The following is a 23,020-nucleotide window of genomic DNA, read 5'->3' on the forward strand; positions in this document are numbered from 1 at the left end:
GAAGTTTTTATTACACACATGTTCTCATGTGAGAATTCGCGATATGAATACAACATAACACCAAAGTCGCAGTGTCTGTAGCGCCATCGGTTAGCGCGTTCGGCTGTTAACCAAAAGGTTAGTGGTTCAAGCCCACCCAGGGGCGAAGTAGAAGTTTTTATTACACACATTTTCTCATGCGTGGATTCGCGATATGAATACAACATAACACCATTGTTACAGTCTCTGTGGCGCAATCGGTTAGCGCGTTCGGCTGTTAACCTAAAGGTTGGTGGTTCAAGCCCACCCAGGGACGAAGTATAAGTTTTTATTACACACATGTTCTCATGTGAGAATTCGCGATATGAATACAACATAACACCAATGTCGCAGTGTCTGTAGCGCCATCGGTTAGCGCGTTCGGCTGTTAACCGAAAGCTTGGTGATTCAAGCCCACCCAGGGACGAAGTAGAAGTTTTTATTACACACATTTTCTCATGTGTGGATTCGCGATATGAATACAACATAACACCATTGTTACAGTCTCTGTGGCGCAATCGGTTAGCGCGTTCGGCTGTTAACTGAAATGTTGGTGGTTCAAGCCCACCCAGGGACGAAGTACAAGTTTTTATTACACACATTTTCTCATGTGTGAATTCGCGATATGAATACAACATAACACCAATGTCGCAGAGTCTGTAGCGCCATCGGTTCGCGCGTTCGGCTGTTAACCGAAAGGTTGGTGATTCAAGCCCACCCAGGGACGAAGTAGAAGTTTTTATTAGACACATTTTCTCATGTGAGGATTCGCGATATGAATACAATATAACACCAATGTTGTAGTCTCTGTGGCGCAATCGGTTAGCGCGTTCGGCTGTTAACTGTAAGGTTGGTGGTTCAAGCCCACCCAGGGACGAAGTAGAAGTTTTGTTACGCACATTTTCTCACGTGTGGATTCGCGATATTAATACAACACAACATATCACCAAGGTTGCAGTCTCTGTGGCGCAATTGGTTAGTGCGTTCGGCTGTTAACCGAAAGGTTGGTGATTCAAGCCCACCCAGGGACGAAGTACAAGTTTTTATTACACACATTTTCTCATGTGTGAATTCGCGATATGAATACAATATAACACCAATGTTACAGTCTCTGTGGCGGAATTGGTTAGCGCGTTTGGCTGTTAACCGAAAGGTTGGTGGTTCAAGCCCACCCAGGGACGAAGTACACATTTTTATTACACACATTTTCTCATGTGTGGATTCGCGATATGAATACAACATAATGCCATTGTTATAGTCTCTGTGGCGCAATCGATTAGCGCGTTCGGCTGTTAACCGAATGGTTGGTGGTTCAAGCCCAAACAGGGACGAAGTACAAGTTTTTGTTACACACAATTTCTCATGTGTGAATTCGCGATATGAATGCAACATAACACCAATGTCGCAGTGTCTGTAGCGCAATCGGTTAGCGCGTTCGGCTGTTAACCGAAAGGTTGGTTGTTCAAGCCCACCCAGGGACGAAGTACAAGTTTTTATTACACACAAATTCTCATGTGTGGATTCGCGATATGAATGCAAAATAACACCAATGTCGCAGTGTCTGTAGCGCAAATAGTTAGCGCGTTTGGCTGTTAACCGAAAGGTTGGTGGTTCAAGCCCACCCAGGGACGAAGCACAAGTTTTTATTACACACATTTTCTCATGTGTGGATTTGCGATATGAATACAACACAACATATCACCAAGGTTGCAGTCTCTGTGGCGCATTTGGTTAGCGTGTTCGGCTGTTAACCGAAAGGTTGGTGATTCAAGCCCACCCAGGGACGAAGTAGAAGTTTTTATTACACACATTTTCTCATGTGTGAATTTGCGATATGAATACAACATAACACCAATGTCGCAGTGTAGCGCCATCGGTTAGCGCGTTCGGCTGTTAACCAAAAGGTTGGTGGTTCAAGCCCACCCAGGGACGAAGTACAAGTTTTTATTACACACATTTTCTCATGTGTGAATTCGCGATATGAAGACAATATAACACCATTGTTGTTGTCTCTGTGGCGCGTTCGGCTGTTAACCGAAAGGTTGGTGGTTCAAGCCCACCCAGGGACGAAGTAGAAGTTTTTATAACACAGATTTTCTCATGTGTGAATTCGCGATATGAATAAAACATAACACCAATGTCGCAGTGTCTGTAGCGCCATCGGTTCGCGCGTTCGTCTGTTAACCGAAAGGTTGGTGATTCAAGCCCACCCAGGGACGAAGTAGAAGTTTTTATTACACACATTTTCTCATGTGTGGATTCGCGATATGAATACAATATAACACCAATGTTGTAGTCTCTGTGGCGCAATCGGTTAGCGCGTTCGGCTGTTAACCGAAAGGTTGGTGGTTCAAGCCCACCCAGGGACGAAGTATAAGTTTTTATTACACACATGTTCTCATGTGAGAATTCGCGATATGAATACAACATAACACCAATGTCGCAGTGTCTGTAGCGCCATCGGTTAGCGCGTTCGGCTGTTAACCGAAAGGTTGGTGATTCAAGCCCACCCAGGGGCGAAGTAGAAGTTTTTATTACACACATTTTCTCATGCGTGGATTCGCGATATGAATACAACATAACACCATTGTTACAGTCTCTGTGGCGCAATCGGTTAGCGCGTTCGGCTGTTAACCTAAAGGTTGGTGGTTCAAGCCCAAACAGGGACGAAGTACAAGTTTTTGTTACACACATTTTCTCATGTGAGGATTCGCGATATGAATACAATATAACACCAATGTTGTAGTCTCTGTGGCGCAATCGGTTAGCGCGTTCGGCTGTTAACTGTAAGGTTGGTGGTTCAAGCCCACCCAGGGACGAAGTAGAAGTTTTATTACGCACATTTTCTCACGTGTGGATTCGCGATATTAATACAACACAACATATCACCAAGGTTGCAGTCTCTGTGGCGCAATTGGTTAGTGCGTTCGGCTGTTAACCGAAAGGTTGGTGATTCAAGCCCACCCAGGGACGAAGTACAAGTTTTTATTACACACATTTTCTCATGTGTGAATTCGCGATATGAATACAATATAACACCAATGTTGCAGTCTCTGTGGCGGAATTGGTTAGCGCGTTTGGCTGTTAACCGAAAGGTTGGTGGTTCAAGCCCACCCAGGGACGAAGTACACATTTTTATTACACACATTTTCTTATGTGTGGATTCGCGATATGAATACAACATAACGCCATTGTTGTAGTCTCTGTGGCGCAATCGATTAGCGCGTTCGGCTGTTAACCGAATGGTTGGTGGTTCAAGCCCAAACAGGGACGAAGTACAAGTTTTTGTTACACACAATTTCTCATGTGAGGATTCGCGATATGAATACAATATATCACCAATGTTGTAGTCTCTGTGGCGCAATCGGTTAGCGCGTTCGGCTGTTAACCGAAATGTTGGTGGTTCAAGCCCACCCAGGGACGAAGTAGAAGTTTTTATTACACAGATTTTCTCATGTGTGGATTCGCGATATGAATACAACATAACACGATTGTTACAGTCTCTGTGGCGCAATCGGTTAGCGCGTTCGGCTGTTAACTGAAAGGTTGGTGGTTCAAGCCCACCCAGGGACGAAGTACAAGTTTTTATTACACACATTTTCTCATGTGTGAATTCGCGATATGAAGACAATATAACACCATTGTTGTTGTCTCTGTGGCGCGTTTGGCTGTTAACCGAAAGGTTGGTGGTTCAAGCCCACCCAGGGACGAAGTAGAAGTTTTTATTACACACATTTTCTCATGTGTGGATTCGCGATATGAATACAACATAACACCATTGTTACAGTCTCTGTGGCGCAATCGGTTAGCGCGTTCGGCTGTTAACCGAAAGGTTGGTTGTTCAAGCCCACCCAGGGACGAAGTACAAGTGTTTATTACTCACAAATTCTCATGTGTGGATTCGCGATATGAATGCAAAATAACACCAATGTCGCAGTGTCTGTAGCGCAATAGGTTAGCGCGTTTGGCTGTTAACCGAAAGGTTGGTGGTTCAAGCCCACCCAGGGACGAAGCACAAGTTTTTATTACACACATTTTCTCATGTGTGGATTTGCGATATGAATACAACACAACATATCACCAAGCTTGCAGTCTCTGTGGCGCATTTGGTTAGCGCGTTCGGCTGTTAACCGAAAGGTTGGTGATTCAAGCCCACCCAGGAACGAAGTAGAAGTTTTTATTACACACATTTTCTCATGTGTGAATTTGCGATATGAATACAACATTACACCAATGTCGCAGTGTCTGTAGCGCCATCGGTTAGCGTGTTCGGCTGTTAACCAAAAGGTTGGTGGTTCAAGCCCACCCAGGGACGAAGTACAAGTTTTTATTACACACATTTTCTCATGTGGGAATTCGCGATATGAAGACAATATAACACCATTGTTGTTGTCTCTGTGGCGCGTTCGGCTGTTAACCGAAAGGTTGGTGGTTCAAGCCCACCCAGGGACGAAGTAGAAGTTTTTATAACACAGATTTTCTCATGTGTGAATTCGCGATATGAATACAACATAACACCAATGTCGCAGTGTCTGTAGCGCCATCGGTTAGCGCGTTCGGCTGTTAACCGAAAGGTTGGTGATTCAAGCCCACCCAGGGACGAAGTAGAAGTTTTTATTACACACATTTTCTCATGTGTGGATTCGCGATATGAATACAATATAACACCAATGTTGTAGTCTCTGTGGCGCAATCGGTTAGTGCGTTCGGCTGTTAACCGAAAGGTTGGTGGTTCAAGCCCACCCAGGGACAAAGTATAAGTTTTTATTACACACATGTTCTCATGTGAGAATTCGCGATATGAATACAACATAACACCAATGTAGCAGTGTCTGTAGCGCCATCGGTTAGCGCGTTCGGCTGTTAACCGAAAGGTTGGTGATTCAAGCCCACCCAGGGACGAAGTAGAAGTTTTTATTACACACATTTTCTCATGCGTGGATTCGCGATATGAATGCAACATAACACCATTGTTACAGTCTCTTTGGCGCAGTCGGTTAGCGCGTTCGGCTGTTAACTGAAAGGTTGGTGGTTCAAGCCCACCCAGGGACGAAGTGCAAGTTTTTATTACACACATTTTCTCATGTGTGAATTCGCGATATGAATACAACATAACACCAATGTCGCAGAGTCTGTAGCGCCATCGGTTCGCGCGTTCGGCTGTTAACCGAAAGGTTGGTGATTCAAGCCCACCCAGGGACGAAGTAGAGGTTTTTATTACACACATTTTCTCATGTGAGGATTCGCGATATGAATACAATATATCACCAATGTTGTAGTCTCTGTGGCGCAATCGGTTAGCGCGTTCGGCTGTTAACCGAAAGGTTGGTGGTTCAAGCCCACCCAGGGACGAAGTAGAAGTTTTTATTACACAGATTTTCTCATGTGTGGATTCGCGATATGAATACAACATAACACGATTGTTACAGTCTCTGTGGCGCAATCGGTTAGCGCGTTCGGCTGTTAACTGAAAGGTTGGTGGTTCAAGCCCACCCAGGGACGAAGTGCAAGTTTTTATTACACACATTTTCTCATGTGTGAATTCGCGATATGAAGACAATATAACACCATTGTTGTTGTCTCTGTGGCGCGTTTGGCTGTTAACCGAAAGGTTGGTGGTTCAAGCCCACCCAGGGACGAAGTAGAAGTTTTTATTACACACAATTTCTCATGTGTGGATTCGCGATATGAATACAACATAACACCATTGTTACAGTCTCTGTGGCGCAATCGGTTAGCGCGTTCGGCTGTTAACCGAAAGGTTGGTGGTTCAAGCCCACCCAGGGACGAAGTAGAAGTTTTTATTACACACATTTTCTCATGTGTGGATTCGCGATATGAATACAACATAACACCATTGTTACAGTCTCTGTGGCGCAATCGGTTAGCGCGTTCGGCTGTTAACTGAAAGGTTAGTGGTTCAAGCCCACCCAGGTACGAAGTACAAGTTTTTATTACACACATTTTCTCATGTGTGAATTCGCGATATGAATACAACATAACACCAATGTCGCAGAGTCTGTAGCGCCATCGGTTCGCGCGTTCGGCTGTTAACCGAAAGGTTGGTGATTCAAGCCCACCCAGGGACGAAGTAGAAGTTTTTATTACACACATTTTCTCATGTGAGGATTCGCGATATGAATACAATATAACACCAATGTTGTAGTCTCTGTGGCGCAATCGGTTAGCGCGTTCGGCTGTTAACCGAAAGGTTGGTGGTTCAAGCCCACCCAGGGACGAATTACAAGTTTTTATTACACACATTTTCTCATGTGTGAATTCGCGATATGAATACAACATAACACCAATGTCGCAGTGTCTGTAGCGCCATCGGTTAGCGCGTTCGGATGTTAACTGTAAGGTTGGTGGTTGAAGCCCACCCAGGGACGAAGTAGAAGTTTTATTACGCACATTTTCTCACGTGTGGATTCGCGATATTAATACAACACAACATATCACCAAGGTTGCAGTCTCTGTGGCGCAATTGGTTAGTGCGTTCGGCTGTTAACCGAAAGGTTGGTGATTCAAGCCCACCCAGGGACGAAGTACAAGTTTTTATTACACACATTTTCTCATGTGTGAATTCGCGATATGAATACAATATAACACCAATGTTGCAGTCTCTGTGGCGCAATTGGTTAGCGCGTTTGTCTGTTAACCGAAAGGTTGGTGGTTCAAGCCCACCCAGGGACGAAGTACACATTATTATTACACACATTTTCTCATGTGTGGATTCGCGATATGAATACAACATAACACCAATGTCGCAGTGTCTGTAGCGCCATCGGTTCGCGCGTTCGGCTGTTAACCGAAAGGTTGGTGATTCAAGCCCACCCAGGGACGAAGTAGAAGTTTTTATTACACACAGTTTCTCATGTGTGGATTCGCGATATGAATACAATATAACACCAATGTTGTAGTCTCTGTGGCGCAATCGGTTAGCGCGTTCGGCTGTTAACCGAAAGGTTGGTGATTCAAGCCCACCCAGGGACGAAGTAGAAGTTTTTATTACACACATTTTCTCATGTGACGATTCGCGATATGAATACAATATAACACCAATGTTGTAGTCTCTGTGGCGCAATCGGTTAGCGCGTTCGGCTGTTAACCGAAAGGTTGGTGGTTCAATCCCACCCAGGGACGAAGTAGAAGTTTTTATTACACAGATTTTCTCATATGTGGATTCGCGATATGAATACAACATAACACGATTGTTACAGTCTCTGTGGCGCAATCGGTTAGCGCGTTCGGCTGTTAACTGAAAGGTTGGTGGTTCAAGCCCACCCAGGGACGAATTACAAGTTTTTATTACACACATTTTCTCATGTGTGAATTCGCGATATGAATACAACATAACACCAATGTCGCAGAGTCTGTAGCGCCATCGGTTCGCGCGTTCGGCTGTTAACCGAAAGGTTGGTTGTTCAAGCCCACCCAAGGACGAAGTAGAAGTTTTTATTACACACATTTTCTCATGTGAGGATTCGCGATATGAATACAATATAACACCAATGTTGTAGTCTCTGTGGCGCAATCGGTTAGCGCGTTCGGCTGTTAACCGAAAGGTTGGTGGTTCAAGCCCACCCAGGGACGAAGTAGAAGTTTTTATTACACATATTTTCTCATGTGTGGATTCGCGATATGAATACAATATAACACCAATGTTGTAGTCTCTGTGGCGCAATCGGTTAGCGCGTTCGGCTGTTAACCGTAAGGTTGGTGGTTCAAGCCCACCCAGGGACGAAGTAGAAGTTTTTATTACACAGATTTTCTCATGTGTGGATTCGCGATATGAATACAACATAACACGATTGTTACAGTCTCTGTGGCGCAATCGGTTAGCGCGTTCGGCTGTTAACTGAAAGGTTGGTGGTTCAAGCCCACCCAGGGACGAATTACAAGTTTTTATTACACACATTTTCTCATGTGTGAATTCGCGATATGAATACAACATAACACCAATGTCGCAGAGTCTGTAGCGCCATCGGTTCGCGCGTTCGGCTGTTAACCGAAAGGTTGGTTGTTCAAGCCCACCCAAGGACGAAGTAGAAGTTTTTATTACACACATTTTCTCATGTGAGGATTCGCGATATGAATACAATATAACACCAATGTTGTAGTCTCTGTGGTGCAATCGGTTAGCGCGTTCGGCTGTTAACCGAAAGGTTGGTGGTTCAAGCCCACCCAGGGACGAAGTAGAAGTTTTTATTACACAGATTTTCTCATGTGTTGATTCGCGATATGAATACAACATAACACGATTGTTACACTCTCTGTGGCGCAATCGGTTAGCGCGTTTGGCTGTTAACTGAAAGGTTGGTGGTTCAAGCCCACCCAGGGACGAATTACAAGTTTTTATTACACACATTTTCTCATGTGTGAATTCGCGATATGAATACAACATAACACCAATGTCGCAGAGTCTGTAGCGCCATCGGTTCGCGCGTTCGGCTGTTAACCGAAAGGTTGGTTGTTCAAGCCCACCCAAGGACGAAGTAGAAGTTTTTATTACACACATTTTCTCATGTGAGGATTCGCGATATGAATACAATATAACACCAATGTTGTAGTCTCTGTGGCGCAATCGGTTAGCGCGTTCGGCTGTTAACCGAAAGGTTGGTTGTTCAAGCCCACCCAGGGACGAAGTACAAGTTTTTATTACACACAAATTCTCATGTGTGGATTCGCGATATGAATGCAAAATAACACCAATGTCGCAGTGTATGTAGCGCAATCGGTTAGCGCGTTTGGCTGTTAACCGAAAGGTTGGTGGTTCAAGCCCACCCAGGGACGAATTTCAAGTTTTTATTACACACATTTTCTCATGTGTGAATTCGCGATATGAATACAACATAACACCAATGTCGCAGTGTCTGTAGCGCAATCGGTTAGCGCGTTCGGCTGTTAACCGAAAGGTTGGTTGTTCAAGCCCACCTTGGGATGAAGTAGAAGTTTTTATTACTCACATCATCGAATGTGTGAATTCGCGATATGAATACAACATAACACCAATGTCGCAGTGTCTGTAGCGCCATCGGTTAGCTCGTTCGGCTGTTAACTGTAAGGTGGGTTGTTCAAGCCCACCCAGGGACGAAGTAGAAGTTTTATTACGCACATTTTCTCACCTGTGGATTCGCGATATTAATACAACACAAAATATCACCAAGGTTGCAGTCTCTGTGGCGCAATTGGTTAGTGCGTTCGGCTGTTAACCGAAAGGTTGGTGATTCAAGCCCACCCAGGGACGAAGTAGAAGTTTTTATAACACAGATTTTCTCATGTGTGGATTCGCGATATGAATACAACATAACACGATTGTTACAGTCTCTGTGGCGCAATCGGTTAGCGCGTTCGGCTGTTAACTGAAAGGTTGGTGGTTCAAGCCCACCCAGGGACGAATTACAAGTTTTTATTACACACATTTTCTCATGTGTGAATTCGCGATATGAATACAACATAACACCAATGTCGCAGAGTCTGTAGCGCCATCGGTTCGCGCGTTCGGCTGTTAACCGAAAGGTTGGTTGTTCAAGCCCACCCAAGGACGAAGTAGAAGTTTTTATTACACACATTTTCTCATGTGAGGATTCGCGATATGAATACAATATAACACCAATGTTGTAGTCACTGTGGCGCAATCGGTTAGCGCGTTCGGCTGTTAACCGAGAGGTTGGAGGTTCAAGCCCACCCAGGGACGAAGTAGAAGTTTTTATTACACACATTTTCTCATGTGTGAATTCGCGATATGAATACAACATAACACCAATGTCGCAGAGTCTGTAGCGCCATCGGTTCGCGCGTTCGGCTGTTAACTGAAAGGTTGGTGGTTCAAGCCCACCCAGGGACGAAGTAGAAGTTTTATTACGCACATTTTCTCACGTGTGGATTCGCGATATTAATACAACACAACATATCACCAAGGTTGCAGTCTCTGTGGCGCAATTGGTTAGTGCGATCTGCTGTTAACCGAAAGGTTGGTGATTCAAGCCCACCCAGGGACGAAGTAGAAGTTTTTATAACACAGATTTTCTCATGTGTGAATTCGCGATATGAATAAAACATAACACCAATGTCGCAGTGTCTGTAGCGCCATCGGTTCGCGCGTTCGGCTGTTAACCGAAAGGTTGGTGATTCAAGCCCACCCAGGGACGAAGTAGAAGTTTTTATTACACACATTTTCTCATGTGTGGATTCGCGATATGAATACAATATAACACCAATGTTGTAGTCTCTGTGGCGCAATCGGTTAGCGCGTTCGGCTGTTAACCGAAAGGTTGGTGGTTCAAGCCCACCCAGGGACGAAGTATAAGTTTTTATTACACAAATTTTCTCATGTGTGAATTCGCGATATGAATACAACATAACACCAATGTCGCAGAGTCTGTAGCGCCATCGGTTCGCGCGTTCGGCTGTTAACCGAAAGGTTGGTGATTCAAGCCCACCCAAGGACGAAGTAGAAGTTTTTATTACACACATTTTCTCATGTGAGGATTCGCGATATGAATACAATATAACACCAATGTTGTAGTCTCTGTGGCGCAATCGGTTAGCGCGTTCGGCTGTTAAAGGAAAGGTTGGTGGATCAAGCCCACCCAGGGACGAAGGAGAAGTTTTTATTACGCACATTTTCTCACGTGTGGATTCGCGATATTAATACAACATAACACCAATGTCGCAGAGTCTGTATCGCCGTCGGTTAGCGCGTTCGGCTGTTAACCGAAAGGTTGGTTGTTCAAGCCCACCTTGGGATGAAGTAGAAGTTTTTATTACTCACATTTTCGAATGTGTGAATTCGAGATATGAATACAACATAACACCAATGTCGCAGTGTCTGTAGCGCCATCGGTTAGCGCGTTCGGCTGTTAACTGTAAGGTTGGTGGTTCAAGCCCACCCAGGGACGAAGTAGAAGTTTTTATTACACACATTTTCTCATGTGTGAATTCGCGATATGAATACAATATAACACCAATGTTGCAGTCTCTGTGGCGCAATCGGTTAGCGCGTTTGGCTGTTAACCGAAAGGTTGGTGGTTCAAGCCCACCCAGGGACGAAGTACAATTTTTTATTACACACATTTTCTCATGTGTGAATTCGCGATATGAAGACAATATAACACCATTGTTGTAGTCTCTGTGGCGCAATCGGTTAGCGCGTTCGGCTGTTAACCGAAAGGTTGGTGGTTCAAGCCCACCCAGGGACGAAGTAGAAGTTTTTATTACACAGATTTTCTCATGTGTGAATTCGCGATATGAATAAAACATAACACCAATGTCGCAGTGTCTGTAGCGCCATCGGTTCGCGCGTTCGGCTGTTAACCGAAAGGTTGGTGATTCAAGCCCACCCAGGGACGAAGTATAAGTTTTTATTACACACATTTTCTTATGTGTGGATTCGCGATATGAATACAATATAACACCAATGTTGCAGTCTCTGTGGCGCAATCGGTTAGCGCGTTCGGCTGTTAACCGAAAGGTTGGTGGTTCAAGCCCACCCAGGGACAGTGTATAAGTTTTTATTACACACATGTTCTCATGTGAGAATTCGCGATATGAATACAACATAACACCAATGTCGCAGTGTCTGTAGCGCCATCGGTTAGCGCGTTCGGCTGTTAACCGAAAGGTTGGTGATTCAAGCCCACCCAGGGACGAAGTAGAAGTTTTTATTACACACATTTTCTCATGTGTGAATTTGCGATATGAATACAACATAACACCAATGTCGCAGTGTCTGTAGCGCCATCGGTTAGCGCGTTCGGCTGTTAACCAAAAGGTTGGTGGTTCAAGCCCACCCAGGGACGAAGTACAAGTTTTTATTACACACATTTTCTCATGTGTGAATTCGCGATATGAAGACAATATAACACCATTGTTGTTGTCTCTGTGCCGCGTTCGGCTGTTAACCGAAAGGTTGGTGGTTCAAGCCCACCCAGGGACGAAGTAGAAGATTTTATAACACAGATTTTCTCATGTGTGAATTCGCGATATGAATAAAACATAACACCAATGTCGCAGTGTCTGTAGCGCCATCGGTTCGCGCGTTCGGCTGTTAACCGAAAGGTTGGTGATTCAAGCCCACCCAGGGACGAAGTAGAAGTTTTTATTACACACATTTTCTCATGTGTGGATTCGCGATATGAATACAATATAACACCAATGTTGTAGTCTCTGTGGCGCAATCGGTTAGCGCGTTCGGCTGTTAACCGAAAGGTTGGTGGTTCAAGCCCACCCAGGGACGAAGTATAAGTTTTTATTACACACATGTTCTCATGTGTGAATTCGCGATATGAATACAACATAACACCAATGTCGCAGTGTCTGTAGCGCCATCGATTAGCGCGTTCGGCTGTTAACCGAAAGGTTGGTTGTTCAAGCCCACCTTGGGATGAAGTAGAAGTTTTTATTACTCACATCATCGAATGTGTGAATTCGCGATATGAATACAACATAACACCAATGTCGCAGTCTCTGTGGCGCAATTGGTTAGTGCGTTCGGCTGTTAACCGAAAGGTTGGTGATTCAAGCCCACCCAGGGACGAAGTAGAAGTTTTTATTACACACATTTTCTTATGTGTGGATTCGCGATATGAATACAATATAACACCAATGTTGCAGTCTCTGTGGCGCAATCGGTTAGCGCGTTCGGCTGTTAACCGAAAGGTTGGTGGTTCAAGCCCACCCAGGGACGAAGTATAAGTTTTTATTACACACATGTTCTCATGTGAGAATTCGCGATATGAATACAACATAACACCAATGTCGCAGTGTCTGTAGCGCCATCGGTTAGCGCGTTCGGCTGTTAACCGAAAGGTTGGTGATTCAAGCCCACCCAGGGACGAAGTAGAAGTTTTTATTACACACATTTTCTCATGTGTGAATTTGCGATATGAATACAACATAACACCAATGTCGCAGTGTCTGTAGCGCCATCGGTTAGCGCGTTCGGCTGTTAACCAAAAGGTTGGTGGTTCAAGCCCACCCAGGGACGAAGTACAAGTTTTTATTACACACATTTTCTCATGTGTGAATTCGCGATATGAAGACAATATAACACCATTGTTGTTGTCTCTGTGCCGCGTTCGGCTGTTAACCGAAAGGTTGGTGGTTCAAGCCCACCCAGGGACGAAGTAGAAGATTTTATAACACAGATTTTCTCATGTGTGAATTCGCGATATGAATAAAACATAACACCAATGTCGCAGTGTCTGTAGCGCCATCGGTTCGCGCGTTCGGCTGTTAACCGAAAGGTTGGTGATTCAAGCCCACCCAGGGACGAAGTAGAAGTTTTTATTACACACATTTTCTCATGTGTGGATTCGCGATATGAATACAATATAACACCAATGTTGTAGTCTCTGTGGCGCAATCGGTTAGCGCGTTCGGCTGTTAACCGAAAGGTTGGTGGTTCAAGCCCACCCAGGGACGAAGTATAAGTTTTTATTACACACATGTTCTCATGTGTGAATTCGCGATATGAATACAACATAACACCAATGTCGCAGTGTCTGTAGCGCCATCGGTTAGCGCGTTCGGCTGTTAACCGAAAGGTTGGTGATTCAAGCCCACCCAGGGACGAAGTAGAAGTTTTTATTACACACATTTTCTCATGTGTGGATTCGCGATATGAATGCAACATAACACCATTGTTACAGTATCTGTGGCGCAATCGGTTAGCGCGTTCGGCTGTTAACTAAAAGGTTGGTGGTTCAAGCCCACCCAGGGACGAAGTACAAGTTTTTATTACACACATTTTCTCATGTGTGAATTCGCGATATGAATACAACATAACACCAATGTCGCAGAGTCTGTAGCGCCATCGGTTCGCGCGTTCGGCTGTTAACCGAAAGGTTGGTGATTCAAGCCCACCCAAGGACGAAGTAGAAGTTTTTATTACACACATTTTCTCATGTGAGGATTCGCGATATGAATACAATATAACACCAATGTTGTAGTCTCTGTGGCGCAATCGGTTAGCGCGTTCGGCTGTTAACCGAAAGGATGGTTGCTCAAGCCCACCCAGGGATGAAGTAGAAGTTTTTATTACACACATTTTCGAATGTGTGAATTCGAGATATGAATACAACATAACACCAATGTCGCAGTCTCTGTGGCGCAATCGATTAGCGCGTTCGGCTGTTAACCGAAAGGTTGGTTGTTCAAGCCCACCTTGGGATGAAGTAGAAGTTTTTATTACTCACATCATCGAATGTGTGAATTCGCGATATGAATACAACATAACACCAATGTCGCAGTCTCTGTGGCGCAATTGGTTAGTGCGTTCGGCTGTTAACCGAAAGGTTGGTGATTCAAGCCCACCCAGGGACGAAGTAGAAGTTTTTATTACACACATTTTCTCATGTGTGAATTCGCGATATGAATACAATATAACACCAATGTTGTAGTCTCTGTGGCGCAATCGGTTAGCACGTTCGGCTGTTAACCGAAAGGTTGGTGGTTCAAGCCCACCCAGGGACGAAGTATAAGCTTTTATTACACACATTTTCTCATGTGTGAATTCGCGATATGAATACAACATAACACCAATGTCGCAGAGTCTGTAGCGCCATCGGTTCGCGCGTTCGGATGTTAACCGAAAGGTTGGTGATTCAAGCCCACCCAAGGACGAAGTTGAAGTTTTTATTACACACATTTTCTCATGTGAGGATTCGCGATATGAATACAATATAACACCAATGTTGTAGTCTCTCTGGCGCAATCGCTTAGCGCGTTCGGCTGTTAACCGAAAGGTTGGTGGTTCAAGCCCACCCAGGGACGAAGGAGAAGTTTTTATTACGCACATTTTCTCACGTGTGGATTCGCGATATTAATACAACATAACACCAATGTCGCAGAGTCTGTAGCGCCATCGGTTAGCGCGTTCGGCTGTTAACCGAAAGGTTGGTTGTTCAAGCCCACCTTGGGATGAAGTAGAAGTTTTTATTACTCACATTTTCGAATGTGTGAATTCGAGATATGAATACAACATAACACCAATGTCGCAGTGTCTGTAGCGCCATCGGTTAGCGCGTTCGGCTGTTAACTGTAAGGTTGGTGGTTCAAGCCCACCCAGGGACGAAGTAGAAGTTTTTATTACGCACATTTTCTCACGTGTGGATTCGCGATATTAATACAACACAACATATTACCAAGGTTGCAGTCTCTGTGGCGCAATTGGTTAGTGCGTTCGGCTGTTAACCGAAAGGTTGGTGATTCAAGCCCACCCAGGGACGAAGTACAAGTTTTTATTACACACATTTTCTCATGTGTAAATTCGCGATATGAATACAATATAACACCAATGTTGCAGTCTCTGTGGCGCAATCGGTTAGCGCGTTTGGCTGTTAACCGAAAGGTTGGTGGTTCAAGCCCACCCAGGGACAAAGTAGAAGTTTTTATTACACACATTTTCTCATGTGTGAATTCGCGATATGAAGACAATATAACACCATTGTTGTAGTCTCTGTGGCGCAATCGGTTAGCGCGTTCGGCTGTTAACCGAAAGGTTGGTGGTTCAAGCCCACCCAGGGACGAAGTAGAAGTTTTTATTACACAGATTTTCTCATGTGTGAATTCGCGATATGAATAAAACATAACACCAATGTCGCAGTGTCTGTAGCGCCATCGGTTCGCGCGTTCGGCTGTTAACCGAAAGGTTGGTGATTCAAGCCCACCCAGGGACGAAGTAGAAGTTTTTATTACACACATTTTCTCATGTGTGGATTCGCGATATGAATACAATATAACACCATTGTTACAGTCTCTGTGGCGCAATCGGTTAGCGCGTTCGGCTGTTAACTGAAAGGTTGGTGGTTCAAGCCCACCCAGGGACGAATTACAAGTTTTTATTACACACATTTTCTCATGTGTGAATTCGCGATATGCATACAACATAACACCAATGTCGCAGTGTCTGTAGCGCAATCGGTTAGCGCGTTCGGCTGTTAACCGAAAGGTTGGTTGTTCAAGCCCACCTTGGGATGAAGTAGAAGTTTTTATTACTCACATCATCGAATGTGTGAATTCGCGATATGAATACAACATAACACCAATGTCGCAGTGTCTGTAGCGCCATCGGTTAGCTCGTTCGGCTGTTAACTGTAAGGTGGGTGGTTCAAGCCCACCCAGGGACGAAGTAGAAGTTTTATTACGCACATTTTCTCACGTGTGGATTCGCGATATTAATACAACACAACATATCACCAATGTCGCAGTGTCTGTAGCGCAATCGGTTAGCGCGTTCGGCTGTTAACCGAAAGGTTGGTTGTTCAAGCCCACCTTGGGATGAAGTAGAAGTTTTTATTACTCACATCATCGAATGTGTGAATTCGCGATATGCATACAACATAACACCAATGTCGCAGTGTCTGTAGCGCAATCGGTTAGCGCGTTCGGCTGTTAACCGAAAGGTTGGTTGTTCAAGCCCACCTTGGGATGAAGTAGAAGTTTTTATTACTCACATCATCGAATGTGTGAATTCGCGATATGAATAAAACATAACACCAATGTCGCAGTGTCTGTAGCGCCATCGGTTCGCGCGTTCGGCTGTTAACCGAAAGGTTGGTGATTCAAGCCCACCCAGGGACGAAGTAGAAGTTTTTATTACACACATTTTCTCATGTGTGGATTCGCGATATGAATACAATATAACACCATTGTTACAGTCTCTGTGGCGCAATCGGTTAGCGCGTTCGGCTGTTAACCGAAAGGTTGGTGGTTCAAGCCCACCCAGGGACGAAGTAGAAGTTTTTATTACACAGATTTTCTCATGTGTGGATTCGCGATATGAATACAACATAACACGATTGTTACAGTCTCTGTGGCGCAATCGGTTAGCGCGTTCGGCTGTTAACTGAAAGGTTGGTGGTTCAAGCCCACCCAGGGACGAATTATAAGTTTTTATTACACACATTTTCTCATGTGTGAATTCGCGATATGAATACAACATAACACCAATGTCGCAGAGTCTGTAGCGCCATCGGTTCGCGCGTTCAGCTGTTAACCGAAAGGTTGGTTGTTCAAGCCCACCCAAGGACGAAGTAGAAGTTTTTATTACACACATTTTCTCATGTGAGGATTCGCGATATGAATACAATATAACACCAATGTTGTAGTCTCTGTGGTGCAATCGGTTAGCGCGTTCGGCTGTTAACCGAAAGGTTGGTGGTTCAAGCCCACCCAGGGACGAAGTAGAAGTTTTTATTACACAGATTTTCTCATGTGTTGATTCGCGATATGAATACAACATAACACGATTGTTACACTCTCTGTGGCGCAATCGGTTAGCGCGTTTGGCTGTTAACTGAAAGGTTGGTGGTTCAAGCCCACCCAGGGACGAATTACAAGTTTTTATTACACACATTTTCTCATGTGTGAATTCGCGATATGAATACAACATAACACCAATGTCGCAGAGTCTGTAGCGCCATCGGTTCGCGCGTTCGGCTGTTAACCGAAAGGTTGGTTGTTCAAGCCCACCCAAGGACGAAGTAGAAGTTTTTATTACACACATTTTCTCATGTGAGGATTCGCGATATGAATACAATATAACACCAATGTTGTAGTCTCTGTGGCGCAATCGGTTAGCGCGTTCGGCAGTTAACCGAAAGGTTGGTGGTTCAAGCCCACCCAGGGACGAAGTAGAAGTTTTTATTACGCACATTTTCTCACGTGTGGATTCGCGATATTAATACAACATAACACCAATGTCGCAGAGTCTGTAGCGCCATCGGTTAGCGCGTTCGGCTGTTAACCGAAAGGTTGGTTGCTCAAGCCCACCCAGGGATGAAGTAGAAGTTTTTATTACACACATTTTCGAATGTGTGAATTCGAGATATGAATACAACATAACACCAATGTCGCAGTCTCTGTGGCGCAATCGATTAGCGCGTTCGGCTGTTAACCGAAAGGTTGGTTGTTCAAGCCCACCCAGGGACGAAGTACAAGTTTTTATTACACACAAATTCTCATGTGTGGATTCGCGATATGAATGCAAAATAACACCAATGTCGCAGTGTATGTAGCGCAATCGGTTAGCGCGTTTGGCTGTTAACCGAAAGGTTGGTGGTTCAAGCCCACCCAGGGACGAATTTCAAGTTTTTATTACACACATTTTCTCATGTGTGAATTCGCGATATGAATACAACATAACACCAATGTCGCAGTGTTTGTAGCGCAATCGGTTAGCGCGTTCGGCTGTTAACCGAAAGGTTGGTTGTTCAAGCCCACCTTGGGATGAAGTAGAAGTTTTTATTACTCACATCATCGAATGTGTGAATTCGCGATATGAATACAACATAACACCAATGTCGCAGTGTCTGTAGCGCCATCGGTTAGCTCGTTCGGCTGTTAACTGTAAGGTGGGTGGTTCAAGCCCACCCAGGGACGAAGTAGAAGTTTTATTACGCACATTTTCTCACGTGTGGATTCGCGATATTAATACAACACAAAATATCACCAAGGTTGCAGTCTCTGTGGCGCAATTGGTTAGTGCGTTCGGCTGTTAACCGAAAGGTTGGTGATTCAAGCCCACCCAGGGACGAAGTAGAAGTTTTTATAACACAGATTTTCTCATGTGTGGATTCGCGATATGAATACAACATAACACGATTGTTACAGTCTCTGTGGCGCAATCGGTTAGCGCGTTCGGCTGTTAACTGAAAGGTTGGTGGTTCAAGCCCACCCAGGGACGAATTACAAGTTTTTATTACACACATTTTCTCATGTGTGAATTCGCGATATGAATACAACATAACACCAATGTCGCAGAGTCTGTAGCGCCATCGGTTCGCGCGTTCGGCTGTTAACCGAAAGGTTGGTTGTTCAAGCCCACCCAAGGACGAAGTAGAAGTTTTTATTACACACATTTTCTCATGTGAGGATTCGCGATATGAATACAATATAACACCAATGTTGTAGTCACTGTGGCGCAATCGGTTAGCGCGTTCGGCTGTTAACCGAGAGGTTGGAGGTTCAAGCCCACCCAGGGACGAAGTAGAAGTTTTTATTACACACATTTTCTCATGTGTGAATTCGCGATATGAATACAACATAACACCAATGTCGCAGAGTCTGTAGCGCCATCGGTTCGCGCGTTCGGCTGTTAACTGAAAGGTTGGTGGTTCAAGCCCACCCAGGGACGAAGTAGAAGTTTTATTACGCACATTTTCTCACGTGTGGATTCGCGATATTAATACAACACAACATATCACCAAGGTTGCAGTCTCTGTGGCGCAATTGGTTAGTGCGATCTGCTGTTAACCGAAAGGTTGGTGATTCAAGCCCACCCAGGGACGAAGTAGAAGTTTTTATAACACAGATTTTCTCATGTGTGAATTCGCGATATGAATAAAACATAACACCAATGTCGCAGTGTCTGTAGCGCCATCGGTTCGCGCGTTCGGCTGTTAACCGAAAGGTTGGTGATTCAAGCCCACCCAGGGACGAAGTAGAAGTTTTTATTACACACATTTTCTCATGTGTGGATTCGCGATATGAATACAATATAACACCAATGTTGTAGTCTCTGTGGCGCAATCGGTTAGCGCGTTCGGCTGTTAACCGAAAGGTTGGTGGTTCAAGCCCACCCAGGGACGAAGTATAAGTTTTTATTACACAAATTTTCTCATGTGTGAATTCGCGATATGAATACAACATAACACCAATGTCGCAGAGTCTGTAGCGCCATCGGTTCGCGCGTTCGGCTGTTAACCGAAAGGTTGGTGATTCAAGCCCACCCAAGGACGAAGTAGAAGTTTTTATTACACACATTTTCTCATGTGAGGATTCGCGATATGAATACAATATAACACCAATGTTGTAGTCTCTGTGGCGCAATCGGTTAGCGCGTTCGGCTGTTAAAGGAAAGGTTGGTGGATCAAGCCCACCCAGGGACGAAGGAGAAGTTTTTATTACGCACATTTTCTCACGTGTGGATTCGCGATATTAATACAACATAACACCAATGTCGCAGAGTCTGTAGCGCCGTCGGTTAGCGCGTTCGGCTGTTAACCGAAAGGTTGGTTGTTCAAGCCCACCTTGGGATGAAGTAGAAGTTTTTATTACTCACATTTTCGAATGTGTGAATTCGAGATATGAATACAACATAACACCAATGTCGCAGTGTCTGTAGCGCCATCGGTTAGCGCGTTCGGCTGTTAACTGTAAGGTTGGTGGTTCAAGCCCACCCAGGGACGAAGTAGAAGTTTTTATTACACACATTTTCTCATGTGTGAATTCGCGATATGAATACAATATAACACCAATATTGCAGTCTCTGTGGCGCAATCGGTTAGCGCGTTTGGCTGTTAACCGAAAGGTTGGTGGTTCAAGCCCACCCAGGGACGAAGTACAATTTTTTATTACACACATTTTCTCATGTGTGAATTCGCGATATGAAGACAATATAACACCATTGTTGTAGTCTCTGTGGCGCAATCGGTTAGCGCGTTCGGCTGTTAACCGAAAGGTTGGTGGTTCAAGCCCACCCAGGGACGAAGTAGAAGTTTTTATTACACAGATTTTCTCATGTGTGAATTCGCGATATGAATAAAACATAACACCAATGTCGCAGTGTCTGTAGCGCCATCGGTTCGCGCGTTCGGCTGTTAACCGAAAGGTTGGTGATTCAAGCCCACCCAGGGACGAAGTATAAGTTTTTATTACACACATTTTCTTATGTGTGGATTCGCGATATGAATACAATATAACACCAATGTTGCAGTCTCTGTGGCGCAATCGGTTAGCGCGTTCGGCTGTTAACCGAAAGGTTGGTGGTTCAAGCCCACCCAGGGACGAAGTATAAGTTTTTATTACACACATGTTCTCATGTGAGAATTCGCGATATGAATACAACATAACACCAATGTCGCAGTGTCTGTAGCGCCATCGGTTAGCGCGTTCGGCTGTTAACCGAAAGGTTGGTGATTCAAGCCCACCCAGGGACGAAGTAGAAGTTTTTATTACACACATTTTCTCATGTGTGAATTTGCGATATGAATACAACATAACACCAATGTCGCAGTGTCTGTAGCGCCATCGGTTAGCGCGTTCGGCTGTTAACCAAAAGGTTGGTGGTTCAAGCCCACCCAGGGACGAAGTACAAGTTTTTATTACACACATTTTCTCATGTGTGAATTCGCGATATGAAGACAATATAACACCATTGTTGTTGTCTCTGTGCCGCGTTCGGCTGTTAACCGAAAGGTTGGTGGTTCAAGCCCACCCAGGGACGAAGTAGAAGATTTTATAACACAGATTTTCTCATGTGTGAATTCGCGATATGAATAAAACATAACACCAATGTCGCAGTGTCTGTAGCGCCATCGGTTCGCGCGTTCGGCTGTTAACCGAAAGGTTGGTGATTCAAGCCCACCCAGGGACGAAGTAGAAGTTTTTATTACACACATTTTCTCATGTGTGGATTCGCGATATGAATACAATATAACACCAATGTTGTAGTCTCTGTGGCGCAATCGGTTAGCGCGTTCGGCTGTTAACCGAAAGGTTGGTGGTTCAAGCCCACCCAGGGACGAAGTATAAGTTTTTATTACACACATGTTCTCATGTGTGAATTCGCGATATGAATACAACATAACACCAATGTCGCAGTGTCTGTAGCGCCATCGGTTAGCGCGTTCGGCTGTTAACCGAAAGGTTGGTGATTCAAGCCCACCCAGGGACGAAGTAGAAGTTTTTATTACACACATTTTCTCATGTGTGGATTCGCGATATGAATACAACATAACACCATTGTTACAGTATCTGTGGCGCAATCGGTTAGCGCGTTCGGCTGTTAACTAAAAGGTTGGTGGTTCAAGCCCACCCAGGGACGAAGTACAAGTTTTTATTACACACATTTTCTCATGTGTGAATTCGCGATATGAATACAACATAACACCAATGTCGCAGAGTCTGTAGCGCCATCGGTTCGCGCGTTCGGCTGTTAACCGAAAGGTTGGTGATTCAAGCCCACCCAAGGACGAAGTAGAAGTTTTTATTACACACATTTTCTCATGTGAGGATTCGCGATATGAATACAATATAACACCAATGTTGTAGTCTCTGTGGCGCATTCGGTTAGCGCGTTCGGCTGTTAACCGAAAGGTTGGTTGTTCAAGCCCACCTTGGGATGAAGTAGAAGTTTTTATTACTCACATCATCGAATGTGTGAATTCGCGATATGAATACAACATAACACCAATGTCGCAGTCTCTGTGGCGCAATTGGTTAGTGCGTTCGGCTGTTAACCGAAAGGTTGGTGATTCAAGCCCACCCAGGGACGAAGTAGAAGTTTTTATTACACACATTTTCTTATGTGTGGATTCGCGATATGAATACAATATAACACCAATGTTGCAGTCTCTGTGGCGCAATCGGTTAGCGCGTTCGGCTGTTAACCGAAAGGTTGGTGGTTCAAGCCCACCCAGGGACGAAGTATAAGTTTTTATTACACACATGTTCTCATGTGAGAATTCGCGATATGAATACAACATAACACCAATGTCGCAGTGTCTGTAGCGCCATCGGTTAGCGCGTTCGGCTGTTAACCGAAAGGTTGGTGATTCAAGCCCACCCAGGGACGAAGTAGAAGTTTTTATTACACACATTTTCTCATGTGTGAATTTGCGATATGAATACAACATAACACCAATGTCGCAGTGTCTGTAGCGCCATCGGTTAGCGCGTTCGGCTGTTAACCAAAAGGTTGGTGGTTCAAGCCCACCCAGGGACGAAGTACAAGTTTTTATTACACACATTTTCTCATGTGTGAATTCGCGATATGAAGACAATATAACACCATTGTTGTTGTCTCTGTGCCGCGTTCGGCTGTTAACCGAAAGGTTGGTGGTTCAAGCCCACCCAGGGACGAAGTAGAAGATTTTATAACACAGATTTTCTCATGTGTGAATTCGCGATATGAATAAAACATAACACCAATGTCGCAGTGTCTGTAGCGCCATCGGTTCGCGCGTTCGGCTGTTAACCGAAAGGTTGGTGATTCAAG

At 44.6% G+C, this 23,020-nt stretch overlaps 19 non-coding genes across 19 annotated transcripts; all 19 read left to right on the forward strand.

The window, feature by feature from the left end:
- Window positions 1-2,313: 2,313 nt before the first annotated feature.
- TRNAN-GUU (transfer RNA asparagine (anticodon GUU)) lies at window positions 2,314-2,387 on the forward strand. Its single transcript has one exon. It is a non-coding gene; the product is annotated as a tRNA-Asn (tRNA).
- A 2,909-nt stretch (window positions 2,388-5,296) lies between these two features.
- TRNAN-GUU (transfer RNA asparagine (anticodon GUU)) lies at window positions 5,297-5,370 on the forward strand. Its single transcript has one exon. It is a non-coding gene; the product is annotated as a tRNA-Asn (tRNA).
- A 363-nt stretch (window positions 5,371-5,733) lies between these two features.
- On the forward strand, window positions 5,734-5,807 carry TRNAN-GUU (transfer RNA asparagine (anticodon GUU)). Its single transcript has one exon. It is a non-coding gene; the product is annotated as a tRNA-Asn (tRNA).
- Window positions 5,808-6,183: 376 nt separating this feature from the next.
- Window positions 6,184-6,257, forward strand: TRNAN-GUU (transfer RNA asparagine (anticodon GUU)). Its single transcript has one exon. It is a non-coding gene; the product is annotated as a tRNA-Asn (tRNA).
- An 830-nt stretch (window positions 6,258-7,087) lies between these two features.
- On the forward strand, window positions 7,088-7,161 carry TRNAN-GUU (transfer RNA asparagine (anticodon GUU)). Its single transcript has one exon. It is a non-coding gene; the product is annotated as a tRNA-Asn (tRNA).
- A 376-nt stretch (window positions 7,162-7,537) lies between these two features.
- TRNAN-GUU (transfer RNA asparagine (anticodon GUU)) lies at window positions 7,538-7,611 on the forward strand. The gene has a single exon. It is a non-coding gene; the product is annotated as a tRNA-Asn (tRNA).
- A 2,634-nt stretch (window positions 7,612-10,245) lies between these two features.
- TRNAN-GUU (transfer RNA asparagine (anticodon GUU)) lies at window positions 10,246-10,319 on the forward strand. Its single transcript has one exon. It is a non-coding gene; the product is annotated as a tRNA-Asn (tRNA).
- Window positions 10,320-11,145: 826 nt separating this feature from the next.
- TRNAN-GUU (transfer RNA asparagine (anticodon GUU)) lies at window positions 11,146-11,219 on the forward strand. Its single transcript has one exon. It is a non-coding gene; the product is annotated as a tRNA-Asn (tRNA).
- A 226-nt stretch (window positions 11,220-11,445) lies between these two features.
- TRNAN-GUU (transfer RNA asparagine (anticodon GUU)) lies at window positions 11,446-11,519 on the forward strand. The gene has a single exon. It is a non-coding gene; the product is annotated as a tRNA-Asn (tRNA).
- A 663-nt stretch (window positions 11,520-12,182) lies between these two features.
- On the forward strand, window positions 12,183-12,256 carry TRNAN-GUU (transfer RNA asparagine (anticodon GUU)). The gene has a single exon. It is a non-coding gene; the product is annotated as a tRNA-Asn (tRNA).
- Window positions 12,257-12,632: 376 nt separating this feature from the next.
- Window positions 12,633-12,706, forward strand: TRNAN-GUU (transfer RNA asparagine (anticodon GUU)). Its single transcript has one exon. It is a non-coding gene; the product is annotated as a tRNA-Asn (tRNA).
- Window positions 12,707-13,369: 663 nt separating this feature from the next.
- TRNAN-GUU (transfer RNA asparagine (anticodon GUU)) lies at window positions 13,370-13,443 on the forward strand. The gene has a single exon. It is a non-coding gene; the product is annotated as a tRNA-Asn (tRNA).
- Window positions 13,444-15,474: 2,031 nt separating this feature from the next.
- TRNAN-GUU (transfer RNA asparagine (anticodon GUU)) lies at window positions 15,475-15,548 on the forward strand. Its single transcript has one exon. It is a non-coding gene; the product is annotated as a tRNA-Asn (tRNA).
- Window positions 15,549-16,678: 1,130 nt separating this feature from the next.
- TRNAN-GUU (transfer RNA asparagine (anticodon GUU)) lies at window positions 16,679-16,752 on the forward strand. The gene has a single exon. It is a non-coding gene; the product is annotated as a tRNA-Asn (tRNA).
- A 2,784-nt stretch (window positions 16,753-19,536) lies between these two features.
- On the forward strand, window positions 19,537-19,610 carry TRNAN-GUU (transfer RNA asparagine (anticodon GUU)). The gene has a single exon. It is a non-coding gene; the product is annotated as a tRNA-Asn (tRNA).
- An 826-nt stretch (window positions 19,611-20,436) lies between these two features.
- On the forward strand, window positions 20,437-20,510 carry TRNAN-GUU (transfer RNA asparagine (anticodon GUU)). The gene has a single exon. It is a non-coding gene; the product is annotated as a tRNA-Asn (tRNA).
- Window positions 20,511-20,736: 226 nt separating this feature from the next.
- Window positions 20,737-20,810, forward strand: TRNAN-GUU (transfer RNA asparagine (anticodon GUU)). Its single transcript has one exon. It is a non-coding gene; the product is annotated as a tRNA-Asn (tRNA).
- A 663-nt stretch (window positions 20,811-21,473) lies between these two features.
- Window positions 21,474-21,547, forward strand: TRNAN-GUU (transfer RNA asparagine (anticodon GUU)). The gene has a single exon. It is a non-coding gene; the product is annotated as a tRNA-Asn (tRNA).
- An 826-nt stretch (window positions 21,548-22,373) lies between these two features.
- On the forward strand, window positions 22,374-22,447 carry TRNAN-GUU (transfer RNA asparagine (anticodon GUU)). The gene has a single exon. It is a non-coding gene; the product is annotated as a tRNA-Asn (tRNA).
- The last annotated feature ends 573 nt before the right edge of the window (window positions 22,448-23,020 follow it).

The sequence above is a fragment of the Saccoglossus kowalevskii genome, chromosome 6, assembly GCF_978046115.1.
Source record: "Saccoglossus kowalevskii chromosome 6, keSacKowa6.1, whole genome shotgun sequence".
Taxonomy (NCBI): Eukaryota; Metazoa; Hemichordata; class Enteropneusta; family Harrimaniidae; genus Saccoglossus; species Saccoglossus kowalevskii.